At 46.1% G+C, this 17,283-nt stretch overlaps 1 protein-coding gene across 5 annotated transcripts in view; it reads right to left on the minus strand.

The window, feature by feature from the left end:
- LOC149352829 (uncharacterized) overlaps window positions 1-17,283 on the minus strand; it is a 136,085-nt gene that overhangs the window by 49,815 nt on the left and 68,987 nt on the right. For 2 of the 5 annotated variants that reach the window (XR_016289559.1, XR_016289558.1), the window contains exons 2-3: window positions 5,860-5,901; window positions 2,473-4,244 (exon numbers count right to left, since the gene is read on the minus strand). The exons of 1 other annotated variant lie outside the window; for it this stretch is intronic. The gene's annotated coding sequence lies outside the window, so the exon portion shown is untranslated. Of the gene's footprint in view, window positions 1-2,472; window positions 4,245-5,859; window positions 5,902-17,283 lie in introns of those variants that run through there. 2 more of the 5 variants (XR_016289560.1, XR_016289561.1) reach the window with 1 other exon arrangement.

A 17,283-nucleotide genomic window follows, 5' to 3' on the forward strand; every position in this document is an offset into this window, starting at 1 on the left:
TTCTGTTCCGCGGGCGGGCGGACAGATCGCGGGGCATGCACGCACGCGCCCCGACGTTGAACCCGGCGACAGGAACCAGCGCGCGACCCTGTGCGTGTGTCTGTGTGAGTATGAGCGGACGCGCGCGTTCGCGCAGGTCGTAACAAAACGCTGTCGCCGCCGCCGGCCATTGGGGGAGGGGGGCAGCCTAATGCGGCTGCTAATCCGCTGTGGGAACGCCGCGAACCTGAGTCCTCGAGACGGCGTTGGAGCGGATCGAATTTCGTCGCTACCGCCATCGGTGGGCGCTGCATTCGCTCCCCTGTCTTTTCTTTACCTCTGGCCCCCTCTATCACACCCCCATGCCTCACCCCTCTCCATCTTCACCTCCTCACTCCCCTAGTTCAGCGTTTCTGTAGCCACCCTGCGTAATGCTGCTGCTACTGCTGATACACGCGATAAAGTTCGATAAAGCGCGTTCTCCCGCCCAATGTATGCTTCGGCGCAGTAGAATCGAGCTTTTTTGTTGCTTTAGTTTAGCTGCCCTATCTCGGTCTCTCTCTATCTGGCAACATCAGCACATTTCTCTCTCTCTATTTTTTTTAGGGGTGCGGCCATGCATCGTCGCCCCGTGAAACTTGAGAGAAAATAAAGAATTAATCCTATGATTAATCAGGTTGCGGCCCAGTAGGTTCCGACGCCAACGGTTCTGCCGAAGGACGCGCTAGAGAGCTACTCGCTCTTATGTCGTCGGCGCACGAAGTAGTACCTCTTTACGGTGGCACTGCTGCACAAGAGTCGCTATGCAAGGCTCCCCAATGTGCGTCAGTTCTGCTGCCATGGTGACGTGAATTATTTCCTTTTAGTGGTCTCACGCTTTTCTCACGTACGTGAGGCACTCATATGCAGCCATAGGGAGAATTAACGTTTCATTGGTCGACGTATCTCGCATCGTGTACTCTCAGGATCACGAACGCAGCGAATAACAGTGGCAGAAAGACTCTTCAAGCTTATAGCGGACACCGGCTTTGTGGGACAGAGGTAGAGGCATTTTCATTTAAGTAAGTGACTCAGGCACAACAATAAACACCATCCCCACCATCACTGATTTTGCTGAATTTTAGAGCAGAAAGGAGCCTCAAATGTGTGCATCAGTAAATGTCCAAAGTCGCAATGTGCGATATGCGGATGTGTTTCTTACTAACGGGTTGATGGCATATAAATAACGGTATCGACATGAAAGGCCGGATATGGTTCAGAACCAGGCCCAGGCAAATGTTTTTTTTTTTTTATTTTGGAATATATGTACAGCCATGGACCGAAGTTTGCGGGATGCAGATTCGCGAAAAAAAATTAAAAAAATTAATTTCTGCGTTGCCTCGCTAGCCAGTCAGATAATATTCTTCTACCAGATGGAATACGCATGTCTCCTCATGCTGCAATGTTTTTCATTCACCTGTTGCGCCTAACCGCTCCGCAATAAATCCACATCCCGGATACTTTTTCTCCGTGACTATAAGTATTGCATTCTACATGAGGCGTAAAATGCAATGTACTATTTATTTATGTTCAACATAGCAGACTTGGGTCCTCAGTTGCAGCTGGCAGGTCATAGGTATGTTCTAGATCAATGTTTTCACCATACTAAAGTGATGTTTGCATCGCCATCGAGGGTTTCCAGTATGTACGGCATGTTGCCTAAGAGGGAACAAAGTGCTTTGAATGCCAACAGTGATTGTGGAGTCAAGAATTCGTCGTGTTTCCTCCCTTGTAAGGCCTCTGTGTTCTGTCCGCTTCTGCTGTCATGCCACGAAATGGGCTGTCGAGCAAAACTTTACAGGATGCGAACCTACCAGGAAAAAATTATTTCGATGCAGTCGCGCAAGCCTGTCGCTTGAAAGATCGGAAGGTATGTTCCAACAGCTTGTGATATGACCAGCCGATCGGGTCACGAGTAGGGGTATGCTTAGCTTATTGGTTTATTGAGGTTTAACGTCCCAAAGCAACTCAGGCTATGAGGGACGTGTAGGGGTATGCGAGCGCTCCTTCGTTGCACGTGTCGATGACTTAGGCTTCTTTTTTTCTCCCCTTTTTATATGTTTTCTTTCCAAAAGTTATCCCCGTGTACAGATTAATTATTCTTAATTGTGCCTATAAAACTCTTCTTTCCGTCCATTAAAACCTTCAGTGCGAAACAGCGCTTGCCCCTGGTGATCCTACATGTGTGTATTGTCTGCGCTGAATACGCGTTAAATGTGTATGTCCATCTCTCAGCATGTCCCCTGACTAAAAGAAAAGTATATATGCAAAAATAAAATGCAACAAAGAGTAGCACTATTCTTATACTGTTACGCTAAACCAGCCGAGTAACAACCTTTTAAAGAGTTTAGTCGAAATGAATTATATGCTCCATTAGTGACCAGTCGTGAATACGTAATGCACACGTTGCTAATAAAAACAGAGGCCAGAACAGATAGCCGACGAAATTGCAAATCGTGCCAATTCTTTTCTTTGTTTACCTAAAGTATCTCTTTATAAACACTGGGAGTAAAGTGAGAATATTTCAGGGCTTCTGAATACTCGCTTTCATTCATCACTTCCTGTTATAAGGCATCAAGGGGCGTCGTCTACAGGCCAATCTAAAAATTAGTAAAAGGGTCGAAAATTGGGCGAATTGGTACTGATACATGTTATTGTGGCACCACAAGGACGAGGACAGAGATGTGGAAAGACAGAACAGGTGAAAATTAGTGCCGGCTTACAAGAAGTGGCCGATGAAGTGCTTTTCTCTTGGTCCTCACGAAAAATAGCCTTGTTGGGACGGTGCATTCAACCAACGGGACAAGGCTTCCTCGGGCTTCAGGAGAGCACTAGTCGACTGAGGAAGTCTTAACCTAAAAACAATACGGCAAGGATGTGTACGCGTTCCAATTTCCTTGATTGCCGGTCGAACTGAACTTGGCACCTAATTTAGCGCATAGGGGCTCGGCGTACGCGTTGGGAATATGCTACGGCTGCTAACGGCGGGGTTCGAGGCTCGATGGCGAACCAGAAAAGACCTCGCGTACGTATCGAGGGCGAAGTCGCGCATTTCCCCTTCTTAGGCTCCACACGTACGACACGTGAGGGGATGAGCCAGGAGGGACCACGCTGGATCGAGCCCGGCACGTGCCCGACCAGCAGCAGCGGCGGCACGTGCACTTCCGAGGGGCAAGCGCACGCCCCAACACTAACGTTTGCGCGCCAGCAGCCGGTCGCCGCTGCCACGTGCGCGAGCACACACGCGCGCAAAGCGGCGCCGGACGGGGCAGGCCGCGAGGCGTGGCGCGGCACCCGAATGAGTGATCACGTGAGTACGGACGGTGGCGTCCTTGCTCGGCTATGGACCGGTCGGAAAGGGTCTTCTCGTTTCGCTGCGCAGAGATCGCTAAGCTGGCTGAACACTACCGATAATCTCGCAAATGTGCCTCTCAGGAAAGCGGGCTTTGCTCCAGAATGCGTCGAATGCGCCCTTCCAGAGTCCGAGTTGCGTCGATTGTAACTTTACGCCTTTTCTATGGGACACGACCTTGCAGAAGACGAGTTTCCTCGACGAAACCAGGATTCCCTCAGCAGTGATTCTTGCGCTGGGGACGTCCTGAATGACCGTCACCTAACGTGCAGCATGGCGTGTGTCCATACAATTAGTTTATTCAGGGTTCTGTAATGTGAACGTGCCTCGAGGCGCCTGACACCCACAACTACGCAAGCAGTAGATACGTTTCCATGGAGAACGCAATGTGAGAACCTAGCGGCTTAAGTAATGCATGAAGTTTTTGTTCCTGTAATACGGCCGCCGGCGAATAACGCTCTGCAAGAGGAGGTTCAGCTGGACGAGTTGGAATGACGTTCTATTTCTTTCGTCCTCGTCTGTTCGCGGTGCATTCTAACTGCGAACAGCGCTCTAGCTGCCAGCATGTCGTTGTCTGAAAATCACCGCGTCCAAAGTGAGGGTGAGACGCCGCGGAGGTTCACTGGAAACAAACGTTGGTCAAACACGAAAGAGAAGGAGAGTGGGTGTCAGTAAGCAGCCACGCCTGAGCGGTCCCCCGAGCTAAGCTCATGTTTCAGCCTCGACGGCTTTCTACGTGTGAGCGGCAGGCAGGCCACGACGGTTGCCGTGCGGCGCCTCAGAAGTGCTCGCCGGCGTTGCTCTGGCAGAGGGAGGCGGAACGGTGTGCCACGCTGTGGTTTTACTGCGTCTGCTGGCACACAACCCCTGGGTCCTGAAAAAGTGGAGGAGAGAGAAAGAGACCAGCAAAAAACTAGTCGAAACCGAGAATGAAAGCAAGGAGACAAGGCCGTTGGCCTCGTAAGGACAGCAAAAAGAAACGAAACGCCCAACGTACCGCCTACCCCTCACTGTCGTAGTAGAGTTGGAGCCGAGAAAATCCTCGCGTCTAGACTCCTTGAAAAGAAGGTGAGGCGTTTCTGGCGCCGCATCCTTGATGTCCTATCCTGCAGCGAGTCTGTTTGCAAGACCACGTTGGTTTTTGGAATTTTTCGCAACTCAAAAATTCCTTCCACCCATCAAAAGTAATTAAGGGTTGGAATTACAGCGTATTGCTTTTTTGAAAATTCGGCTGACTTTTTTTTTCGTCTTTATTTCAGAACGCAACTTCCGTTTCTTTTTTTTTTCAGAGAATGTTTCTACGTTGGAATTTTCGTTTTTTTTTTGTGTGTGTGTGTGTGTGTGTGTGTGCAAAATACCGGGTGATTTTTTCGAACTTTCACAGATTTTTTTAAAACCTTCGAGAGATACGACGGTGCGGTCTGTACAGGTGGATTGTACAGCAAGGCGGACATCATGCATGTTATAGAGTTCAATAATCAGATCCTTAATTCTTACTATTATATTTCAGGGGAAAGATTATATTGCCAAATTAAATCCGTTAACATCGGAGGTGAGCCCACTTTCGAAGTTTTCTTAATTGGCAATATGGTTCAAAATATATCGGTTCAAAAAGAGCTAGATTTTCTGGGTGCGTTGACTAACGCCGAAGGTTCTGGTGCGCCACACACAGCTGATTAATTCACGGAATCCTCGTTGCTACCGCTTTTATCTTGCTTTTAGTTCCACACCCCCTTTTTGGGCACGTTTTTTAAAACTTTTACCTTCTTCGCGTTTTTACATTTGTTATATTTTTATGGTTTCACCTGTATAATGTTCATCTGTTTCCTTCATAGTTTTTACCTTTCCCCGCCCTTTTGGCTACTTTTTCATAGTTTTTGTTAATGTTACCTACCTGACCACTGTTACGCGGCCCTTTACACCCTCTTTTTATCGCTTATAACTTTCTTTTGTTCCCTGTTGTGTTTTTGTGTCATCCTGTGACGCGACCACACTGATTGCCGGTTATCGCTGAGCAGCCCTTTTACCCACCCCCTCATGTTTTCTATTTAAGGGTATTTCCACCAGAATAAACTTTCAGTTGTGAGTCAGCGCTCGTGTGTGTGTCATTTCTTCGTGTGTCCGTGTTTCGTCGCGCTGTTTCTTCCTTCAAATGCATTACCAACTAGCCCGGAACCTTGCTCTTCTGCTCTTCAAAATATCTGACGTCAAAAACGCAAATTAGAAAGCTGGTGGAGTTGTTTTACTCGCATTGCATATTTATCAAATGGAGTCACTGTGCGTAGTATCGCCGCCGAAATCAAGTTAGCTTTCTACATCATTAAACACTCAAATGGCTTCTATATACGATGCATAAAAAATGCGAGCAACGCCATTTTATAAATATGCAATGCGGGAAAGCCAGCTCAAGGAGCTCTCAGATGCGTATTTTCGACCTTTGATATTTCGAACCACAGTGCCGACTGAGAAAATTTAAAAGGTAGGCTCACCTCTGATGTTGACGGCCTTTACTTTCGCAATATATCCTTGCCCTTTAAAATGAAAAATAAAACGATGATTAGTTACTTTAATTATTCATACTGCAGTATGCACGCACGCTTAACTCTGTTACACTTATATTGCAAACATTCACGTTATTTGTTAATTGTATTGTGAAATTTGTGCTGTGTTTACCTATGTCGTTGTATTGACCCACTCCCCTCTGTAATATTTCCACCCTGGGGGTATCAATAAATAAATACGAGGGTCGTTCAATAAAGATTTTCCCTGACCCACTTCCTTTGGACGGAGAGCAACGAAACTTTGCAGATTTATTAGTCCTTCTGTACATAGGTGCCACCCAGGGACACACACTTCTCCCATTTTTTTATGCATCTGTAAACACCTGTCTTGTAGAAGTCAACACGTAGCTCCAAAAGCCATGTTGTGACTTCGGAAATCAGAGTCTCATCATCTGGAAAATGCTTGCCCTTCAAATATGACTTCATTGTTCGAAAGAGGAGGCAATCCGATGGTGCGAGGTCGGGTGAATAAGGGGGATGCGGTAGAATTTCAAAGCCGCAGCAGCGTGCTTCCATCTGGGCAACATGAGAGTTGTGAACTGAGGCATTATCTTTCAGAAAGCGGACACCTTTGGTGAGCATGCCACGTCTCTTGCTTTCGATGGACTCCCGCAATTTCCGCCGCAGTGAAGCATAGTATGTCCCAGTAATCGTGGCACCATTTGCTACGGAATCCATCAAGACTACTCCGTGCTGGTCCCAAAAGACTTTGAGCATGACCTTGCCCGCTGAGGGCTGGGCGCGTGCCATCTTTGTAGGCGGTGAGTCCAAGTGCTTCGATTGCACCGACTGGACACTAGTCTCCGGATCATAGTAATGGACTGAGCTTTCATACTGTGCAATCAGTCTGTTGAAAAAGTCCTCCTGGTTTCCATGGCACATGGTCAAAAGAGAGTGGGAGCATTCGACTCGTTCCTGCTTTCGGAAAGGTGTGAGCAGCCGGGGAACCCAGCGAGAGGATACCTTACGCATGCGAAGATGGTTCTGAATGGTTTTTTCCACGAACCCCACACTAATCTTGATATTTTTGGCTAGGTCTCGAACGGTTACGCGGCGAATTTCTAAAATGGCGGCCTCTACTTGCTGGATGGTGTGTTCATCGATAATGGAGTGAGGTCGCCCTGCAATCGGAGCCGTTTCCACGAATGTCCGACCACATTTTAATTGCCGATGCCAGTTCTTTACTACACCATATGATGGGGAATCCTCCCCATAAACCTGTTTTGTCTCATCGAACGTCTCCCTTGGAGTGCGGCCTTTCAAGTACAGGAACTTGATGACTGCTTTGTATTCCACTGCATCCATTATCACACCTCACACCACTTCAGCACCTGTGAAAGGAAGACCGTTATTAGTTAAGAGTTGCATATTAGCACGTGACCTACAGGGACTTAAGTCATTACACATGCGCAGTTTGAGCATCCTGCAATAAGTAGAAGTGAGTCAGGGGAAATCTTTATTGAACGCCCCTCGTAAATAAATAATTTATCATCTAATTATTGAGCTCTGTAACGTACATAATGTCTGCTTGCCTGTACAACACCTGCACAGACCACACTGACGCCTCTCTCTAGTTTTTAAAGCAAATATCTGCAAACATTAAAAAAATTGCCCCCCCCCCCTCCCCCCAAGAAAAAAAAAAGTAAAGAATGCCCCTGTGGGGACATGCTGAGGACAACTCTATGTCGGCTTGATATGGAGTTCAGCTGTGTCTTCTTTTTTAACCACAAGCAGCTTATGTAACTGTATTTAACACATAAATGACTGTATTAAGAGCTATCCTTGCAGGACGAAGTCGCACTGTTGCAACAAAAAGTTAGAATGTTGGAGTTAAATAATGCGGCCTTGAGACAAAAACGTAAGCGGAAGCTTAGTTCTAAAAATTTGATTGCCATGCTCAGGTTGTGCTCAGCGTCGAACGAGTGGACCACGAATCATGTGGTCGGTGGGCTGATGGCAGTGATGCAACTGCCGCTTAACCGTCGTGAACGCCGGAACATAACTTTATAGTCTTTTATGCATGCTGCCGCGTTGACGGCTGCTTGTTACGGTTCCAAAAGTTGCCAGTGTACTTATATGCGGCGGAAAACCTTACTTAACCAAGAGATAGCTGTAAGCATGTGATAAGACTGAGCAGACGGCGCCACGCTAGTCGAACTGAACTGCATTGGAAGTACACCATCATGTCTAAATGAAGCGATGTCAGTGGCTCTGACGTGCACGCCTTTTTAGCGCTTTTTGCTGCTTATGGCCATGAGGATTTTTTATACTGTCGTGTAGGTTACGTTTAACACTGAGGTCATCCCCCCCCCCCCCCCCTCCATTTTTTTCCCGGAATCAAGCTGCTTCATTGCAAACAAATGGCGCCTCAATTTCTCTAAATCTGGGATCACCCGAGAAAATAGCAGTATATAACTGCAACAACAGCAACAGCAACAAAATACAGTGGCTTGCGACCAGCCTGCATTTTTATAAGGAGACTTCCCTCCCGCTTGCGTGGCAAAAGGAGCTAGGCGAATGATTATACCGTCACTATTGGCACAGAGCCGGTACCTATTCCAAGGGAAAGAGACGGATACAAACTGTTTAACGTTTACACTACAAAGCATTGAGGGAACTTAACGACACCTCTGAAAGCTGTCGCCAACAACATTACTTAAGGCCCAGGAATGTTTTTTTTTCCTCGTTTGAAAGCGAAAAAGCGTCGTTCTTCGATGAATTGCCGGTTGCTCTTTACGTTTTTTACTAGCGATGCACCCACAGGGTTTTTAACAGTCGTCGCTGCACAAAAAGCCTCCGAGTACGTTTTCGTTGCTTAGAAAGCCAGCGCTTCCAAGAAAGCGGCGCAAAAAGGAACGGGGGGGGGGGGGGGGGGGGGGGGGGGGGGAGAAAGAGAGAGAGAGATCGGGCCGCCGCGGCAACTTGCTGCACGGCCGTTCTGCGGCTTCCTGGCGGCCATAAAACACGGCTGCAGCGACGGAAGGGGTCCTTTGAAGCGGGGCGCATTTCGCGCTGCGGAGAGACAAACTTGCCATGAAACGACGTGTTAGTTATCGACCTCTCTTCGAAGTCGTGCGGCCGATCTCGGCAGCCGCGTGCTTGGTGTCCGCTGTGGCAAACGCGCAACGAGCGCGCACACAAGGGTATCGAGTTATGTTCCGAGAGACGACGGTGGCGTTGCGGTCGGCTCTGTGGTTTCGGTGGTTAGCTGCGGTTTATTATTGCCTTTTTTTTATGAAGGTTTCCTACAGGTCTATACACCGCTGTTGGAATGGCGCAGTTGAGGCAAGCGCGCACACGGGCTGACGGTATTATCCTCTTGGGCAGCCCTGTCGGGAGAGTGGTGGTGAGGAACGGCAAAAGAGACGAGGCTGAAAGCGGAGCACGCTGTTTCGGCATCGCTCACAAACGCAGCTTTCCTGCCGACACACGTTGCTGAACAGTGTCTGAACGAAGTCTGTCTGAACTCAGGTTGCAGCTGCAGCTTCTCAGCATAAATGACTGAAGTTTAGCAGACTTGCGGTTTGGGATGTGTTATTGCAATGAGAAGGAAAGACAGCTGCAAAAAAAGTTTCGCTTTGTTACTTTTAATGATTTTCAAGTGATTACCTAACATAAACGGCAGGAGCGTTATGAGCGTTGCTGGGAACTAAAATATACTGTTCTGCCTAAGATGGGTGAACCGTTGGAACTGGACCGCAGTAATGTACTCACACAGTACTTCGGGCTTACGTTGTGATATGGCTTTCAGCATATCGGAGACGTATTTGTGTAGATGTAGAACTGATTAACGTATGCCCGCTGTGCAGGCGCAAAGACAGGCGTGCGTCCCACCTTGCTCGATGCCGTGTAACTGGACGTGCGTAGCAGGCATGCGTCCATCCGAGATACGTCTTCGCTAATACGTCTCTGCTATGCTAAACCTTCTCATATATTTTATGCGTTCTTGGGTGATGAACCTGAGGAGTGGCTTTTCGCTGTTTGTCTTCTGCGGTGATAGACCTGAGCAGTGGCTGTTTTCTGTTTGTGAGTTCTGCTGTCACGATCCTAAACAGGGCCTCTTATTTCGAAGAGTCACTGCACTGGAGTTTGGTAGTATTTCTGCCACAGTGCTAATAATAACACAGAAACAAACCATGTGTATTCAGAGGACTGAAAGTTGCAACGGGTTTACTCGCGGAAATGGGTATCGCTTCAACCCTGACATATGGCATCACTCAAAGGAAAGTGAGGTAAAGACGGGAATCTGTATAGAAACAAAATAGGGCGTTCAAGGAGAAGTTAAAACTATGAAAAGTGATCCATCAGCCTCACCTGTAGAAGCTATTTCCGTAAGAAATCACGGAGCAGTAATAAATTTAGTTGGAGATTTAAGTCGTATGTTCTGCATGTAGTCCAAAAGGAACAGAAGATATTTGCTTTTTAGAACAGCGGAAAGGGATACATATATCAAAGAAACAGTAAAATTTCCCTGGGGAAAAAAACAAACAAACTACCTCTGACAACTGTATCTGCCTTGGTTTGAAAGCTATTGTGATCTCTTGTCTGAAATCAACGCATATGTGTTACAGAATAAGCGTTGTTGATATTTCATTGTTTACCTACTTAATTTTCTCTCTTCCTCTCTCTTGGCTAGCAGTTGAACGTAACCATTTAAGCGAGGTGCGTTAAACCACGATGTTTGTTACTGTACTACTGAACCAAAATGGATTGTTACGGCTCCTACAGAACGGCTAGGCCTTCTGGCAGTGTATAACATTTGATCTTGAAATCAAAATGCTCCACAGCGTAAACTTCATTAGCATACAAGCTACATTCAAGACATACAAAGTGCCTTTTTTTTCTTTGCGCCACTGAATACAGTACGGGGTCATTCGACATTTTTTTTTATGTAGCGATCAGTGGGAGGTGTTCCAGCATATATAAGATACCGATCAAAATTAAAACATACAGATGCGTGTAGCATCTGTAGGACCATTTATTCGTCCAGTGGAAATGTTTTGGCGCTGGCCAAGGCAGTTCCCGAAACACATGACATTGAAACTCTGTCTTGGTCACACACTGAACGCTTTTGGAGCTGAGAACAATATTGCACGGATGCGAATGCCACGAGCTCTGTATACTTTACTCTCGGACGATGCATCATTCGCACTAAATGGACAGCTAGAGACGTCAGGGAGCAGTGCCTCGGTTGTATACTTGCTGTGTCATTTGATTTTCTTTGTTTACTATGGACCTTTTACTGGGAGTAGTCGTTTAGTTGTCACTCGCGGCGACTTCGCGACTTGAGTGGCCTGCTATAGGAGCAGACGGCTGCCGCTGATGGCCGCCAGTTGCCTATCTCGGCGCTGCATCTGCAGATCTTTGCTAAAGAAATGTGGAAAAACAGAAGAAAAACGTGTTCGATGCTTGGGTGTATGAACTGGAATGCAGACTTGAAGGTATGAAACACATCTCTTTGTCCAACCCACGCCCTTTACTTCACGAAGACTGCCCGTGTTCTATGCCTTTCGGAATGCATTCATTCCCGCAAGGAGAAAACAAATAAGCGATTCGCCAACATTGGATTTCTAACATGCAGAGAAAGGGCTTCAACCCTACAACACCGGCTAGAGTGAGACACTGTAAAGTAGCAATATCGCTATGGTCGTTTGTTGACGGCAGCTGCAACACCAACTGCCATGAGTGACCGCGCGCTCGGACACCAGTTCCGACGAGCTTCTGCACGTGATTAAACGTGACAGCGCATGCATGCCTTGATTCGCCAGTGTTGTGCGCTTATTGTTCATCTGATTGTAGTGTGATACGATTTAAACACTGGCACTTTCTTAAGTACGTCACCGGCCCCGCCGCGGTGGCTAAGTGGTTACGGCGCTCGGCTGCTGGCCCGAAAGACGCGGGTTCGATCCCGGCCGCGGCGGCTGAATTTCTTGAAGGCGAAATTCTAGAGGCCCGTGTGCTGTGCGATGTCAGTGCACGTTAAAGAACCCCAGGTGGTCGAAATTTCCGGAGCCCTTCACTACGGCGTCTCTCATAGCCAGTCGCTTTGGGACGTTAAACCCCAATAAACCAAACCTTAAGTACGTCCCCGTTAGTAAATGCCATTCGAGTAAGCTAGACATTCCTTTTTGCAATGTAGGTCAGTTTCACTGCAAACAACGTATATGATCCAAATTGTTTCGATATCACCAAAATGCTTTACATGCGTCGCTGCATGCATTTCGTCCTCACCACAACGACGGGGCGTTTGCGAGTGATGTGCGCGCTCGAAATAAGCAGTTCTATCAACTCATCATGGTCGAGGCAATATGTTCTTGGTTTCCTCGAATAACTGCAGACGCCGGTTGCAGGTCATTGCAGCCGTGCTTCTGCCTTACGGTTGCGAAAAAAGTTCAGGCATGCTAGCGTTTTCTTTATGCCAGCCAGCCTCGCTAATGCGCTCCTCAACTGTGCTAGCGGGAATCTGCGTGTCTAAATGTCATGCTTTTCAGGCAACTGGGGCAAACATGGTGAGCAAAAGCACGTTTCAGGGATGCAATATGCTGCGGTGAAAATGACCACACTGAAAAGGAAGCACCTTTCTCAAATACACCTTGAAGAAACGTCAGCAATGAACTATGTCTTAAGAGGATAAAGGAGGAGTAAAATGCCTGGACACTTGCATGGAATGACTCCATTCAATTAAACGTGGGCTTATGTTAATATTCCATGTATTTCTGGCGTTGCAACGAGCCTGCTTACACAGGACATGTTGCAGCCTTCAAAGGCTTTTTTTTTTTCGGGCATGGTCAGTTCATTTTGTTGATGGGCGTTCCACTAAAGACAACCCGTACCAACGCTGCACCTTGGGACATCGGTATGACTTTTTATGTTTCGTTTTGAACTTCATCCTTTTTATTGTCCTTTTGTATTTTTGTTCATTGCGTTACCTAGACTGTCCAACACAAAATGACGATGGAAGCTGGTGCGCCGGTGCCGGTGAAACTGCTCCACCTGTGCCTTGTAGCGGAACGGGCACACACTAAAACGAAGACAGCACCGAAGCTGAATACGTTCCTGGGAATATCGCAATAGTTGAACTGGAACACAAATGCCGTACAGTAGTGTTTACCTATGACGGGTACTGCTTCACACGATGTTGTGTTCGTCTTTTGAGCAAAAAATGTATGTTTGCTTTCAGTAAATATGTTCAGAATTTTAGAATTTCAGCAGCAGAACCAGTTCACACCATATAATGTAGTCGATGCTGTGGGATTCTCAGCAAAAGCTTGCATGTTGGTATTGCCAGCTCTAGCATGATCATGTTCGGTTAACAAAAAACTTTCCTGGGGTCACTCATCCAGAGCCAACCTAATTACAACGGATAGTTTCGAAATAGAGTGTGTCTCTCATGGTGCCACTTGTAAAGTTTATTTTTAAAAAAGAACACGCAATAGCGTTGAATAGATAATACGTATTACGGTAGGAGGCATTAAAGTGAAAAAGGGCACTTCCTAACAATAAGCGCATTAAAGAGAAATAAAAAAATGGAGCAAACAGCGATAACTTGAGTACAATGATTCTATTTTCAAACTAGCATTCGAAAGCGGGTGGCCGCATACGGTAAGAAAGAGCTTCGCTCATTAGACATCAGTCAATTTACTCATGAGATGCTGTTAAATATGGTGATGAAATGAACGTAAAGCCGACTAGGATTTAATTTGAAAAGGTAACGTGTTCCAAAGTCGTATGCAAGCAAGCTCAGTGGTAAATTTTTTATAGTTTATCCTAGCTTTCCAAAAAAAAAAGAAAACAAGTGTTATTAGTATTATTAAGATCACTCATGGAGAAGTGTCAGCGGCAGTATCACGATTTTTTAATCAGTACATGATGAGCTTTAATCGAAAAAGTGGGCAAAAAGCAAATAGATGTGTAACACCCGTGTTCCACGAACAATTCTAAGGCCTTCAAACTCATAGTCTATCGATTCAGCGGCCAGTTGAACGCTGCTGCTCGGGCAACTACAATGGCAGCCGTTCCAATAGCCTATTGAGTTAGCGGAGCAGTCTTCGAGGAACAGCAGCTTGTACTGTTGGATGCGGAGTGCTCCCAGGAACACGCTCGGGAATAAAATCAGAGCTATATAATTGTTGAAAATTATACAAGGTCAAAATATAAGACATAAATTGCAGGGAAAAAGACAGGAAGGACTATATAGAACAGCGCAGCAAGTACATCATTGCTGTCACTGATACGAATAAAAAGAACACCAAGTTTCGTTTGCTTCTACAACTTGTACGAAACGATAGAGTTGATTTCAACACTGAATAATATTATTTGCAACGTGCAAACGTCGTTTTTTAATATTTTCAGAATAAAATTGTGGTCTGACTGCTTGCATGGCTGCAAAACTATTTTCTGTGACGTGATAGAACGCCTCGTGAGTTGGCTGTGTAGCAGCGGCACAGCTCATTCTAGTTCGATCACCACTGAGAATCTTAACTCACTCCATAGCCATTTGAAACTGGCCATGTGACAGGGGTGTAAAGTATGTATTCCACTAGGAAGACAAGCAGTTAGAGGAACGACAAATAATATAAGGCTGAAAATATTGGTGCATTCTGATGAATACTTGTAGGGGGACAAAATATTCCTGGTAATGAACTGTTAATAACTGAGCATGTTGTCTAAATTTCAAAACTTCATCGAAAACTACACCAAGTGTATAGGAGTTGTACTTAGCAGCATTGCAGTAGTTGTACATATTACTTAGAGGCGCAGAAGTACGTAAGCTGCTTTTCAGTGGAGCAGCCACCATCACTGCATTCTTTTTCCCAAGCAATGCTAGTTGTCACATGCAGTTTGTGCTCATTCTATCTTGCATGATGTTTCCCGTGGTGCACGTTCTCCACAAGCGACATATACCACAGCAGCCTCATTTTTAGTCAGTGTACATTGCAGAGCCATCTTATTGCACAGTTCCATCTATCTTCTACTGGAAACTTGACATTTGGCTACATTGGTACAGTTTAAAGCCTTCGTTACTTCAGCAAGTTCACGTCGTTCGTTGTGCAAGGGTGAAAAACCTCAGGATGTGGCCCACGGCTGGATGACCTGCGGCTGCATATTGAAGAATGCCGAAACATCGGGATAGAGAATTCAGGTTGCTCTAGAATATATTCACGGCCACGCGTATGCAACCAGCCGCAAGCAGGCCGCTATTGCTTCTGACAGTGCTTGCCAAAGTGCTTACTGTCTACTCAGTCATTGCACCAAGCCAGTTTCGTTTCTTTACAGGACCGTCAAAAATGACTTTTGACAAGGTGGGTTGGACTCTTTTGACTGTTGTGAAGAGCCTATTTACGATTACTTTTGTAGAGTAGGTCCTACTAGCACTGATGAGGCTGCGCCTAAATCCCTTGCTTAAAGGGGCCCAGAAACACAATCTTAGTTAACTGTTTTGCCCGTTGATTGCATACTGTGAGTTATAATGGTGCTATTAGCGTCGGTAACACCGCGTATATTCCGTTTTTTAATATTTTAATGTCCTCCCAAAAACAACTTCATGGCTCTGATGGTGTCGCCACACAGTGGCGGGTTTTAGCAGCGGATATGACATCACCTGGCGCGAGCTTGATGATCGGACAAACAGGAAAGATACTGCAAATTGTGTGAATAAATAGAGACACATTTTGTCACCTGTCTGCGTTTTATATTAGATCAACAAAAACAACTAGTTTGTCTTAGATGAAAGCCCTGAAAAGCAAGTAAAATAAAATACACCACCAGGGGCGCTCTGGCATGGAAACGACGCTGCCAGTCTCAGCAAGAACGAGTTACAGAGAGCAGGCAACCATGGAGTACAAACTTCCGCGACGTGCTCTGGCTGGCTGTTTTGATTGGTTGCGCCAGGTGCCGTCATTGGGAGAGCGAAATAGGAGTGGGAAGCCTCGCCAAAATCGAGTTGAGGGCAGCGTTTTGTTTGCTTGTATTTTGAAATTTCTTCTCTGAATAACTTCCGTTCCTGTGCATCGATTCCTGTAATTCTTTTTAAGTCAGCATCTGTGTGACATAAAGAACCCACCTGAAGTATAGCCGGTATCCCCCCAAGCAGTGTTTCGCAGCCCCTTTAACGACATCAGCGTGCGTTTTGGCGTATCCAACAAAGCCGGGAGCAGAATTTTCTGCTTTATGGTAACGAAGCTTGCTATGTTACTAGAGAGATTTTAGTGCTCTGGCTGCCCCCTAAAATAATAAGGAGGACATTGTCTGACTCTTTTGAGGAGAATTTTTCTGCAATTTGGTTGGCTTTGAAATTTTCGTTGAGAGGATAGGCCATTTTCTCCGACGAAACATAACCTACGGTGTTTATAAATCGCACAACACGGCCAAAATCCTCCATGTTTTCGCAATTAGTGGGTTTTATTATAATCATTTGAAAACCATCATGATAGTGGACGTGAAAGTGATAGTGGCCGTAATAGTGTCAGTACGGTTCATGGCACTGGAAAGCGGCTTTTTCGAGTGATGAAGGTGACAAGGTGATGAAGTCTTTGCTGACCGAGGCTTCGCCATCGCTGCTCTATTTCCACCATGCGTGAGAGTTTCACTGCCAAAGCTTATCAAAAGGCCAGCCCCAGGTGTGTCGTTTAGAACTTGTAGCCTCGCGTCATCTGGCCAGACTTAGAATTCGTGCGGAAAAGGTCAGTCAGACGTCTGAAGTGCATCAGTATCTTGAAGCAATTCTCAGCGAGCATTTTTTTTGGCGAATAAACCCCTAGCAAACGCCATGCCCATCGTCATAGCTGGGCTCTGCAACCTTCAGCCACTTTTGATTAGAGATCAATGTAATGTAACATCTGAGCCTGACGCTCGATCTCGATCGCATTCAGGCGTGTAGCTAGGAGAGAACACAGTTTAAGAATCACGTGGAGTAGGTCTTATTTACTAGTCTCGTTTCCTTTTGTAACTCTTCCATGGTCTTATGGTGTTCTCAACATCAGCCTAGCTACATTCATTGTATGTCAAAGGCTGATACCGCTGACTTCCATTTAGCCTTTTTCTACCAGCAGTGGCCACCTTATCCCTACATACTTTATATTTTCATCTCCCCACTTGACTGGCACTTTGATATCGGTTGTTTTTGTTTTGCATTACGTGCCTTGACCGCACGCACTGTTCCTTGATTTCAACTCTAGTGCCATTAATGCACCAATATTACCTTATCCCCTTTTTTCTCTTCTTGCCCTTAGAATTAAAGCTATCCTTTTGAATAGCTCCATGTGCTGCTATAAACTTAATTACAAGCTTTTTCGTTAGTCTCCAAATTTCTGTCCTTAAGCTAGTCCTTACAAAGGCACTACTGTATACTTC

Source organism: Amblyomma mixtum, chromosome 3, assembly GCF_055824585.1.
Source record: "Amblyomma mixtum isolate Tamu chromosome 3, ASM5582458v1, whole genome shotgun sequence".
NCBI lineage: Eukaryota > Metazoa > Arthropoda > Arachnida > Ixodida > Ixodidae > Amblyomma > Amblyomma mixtum.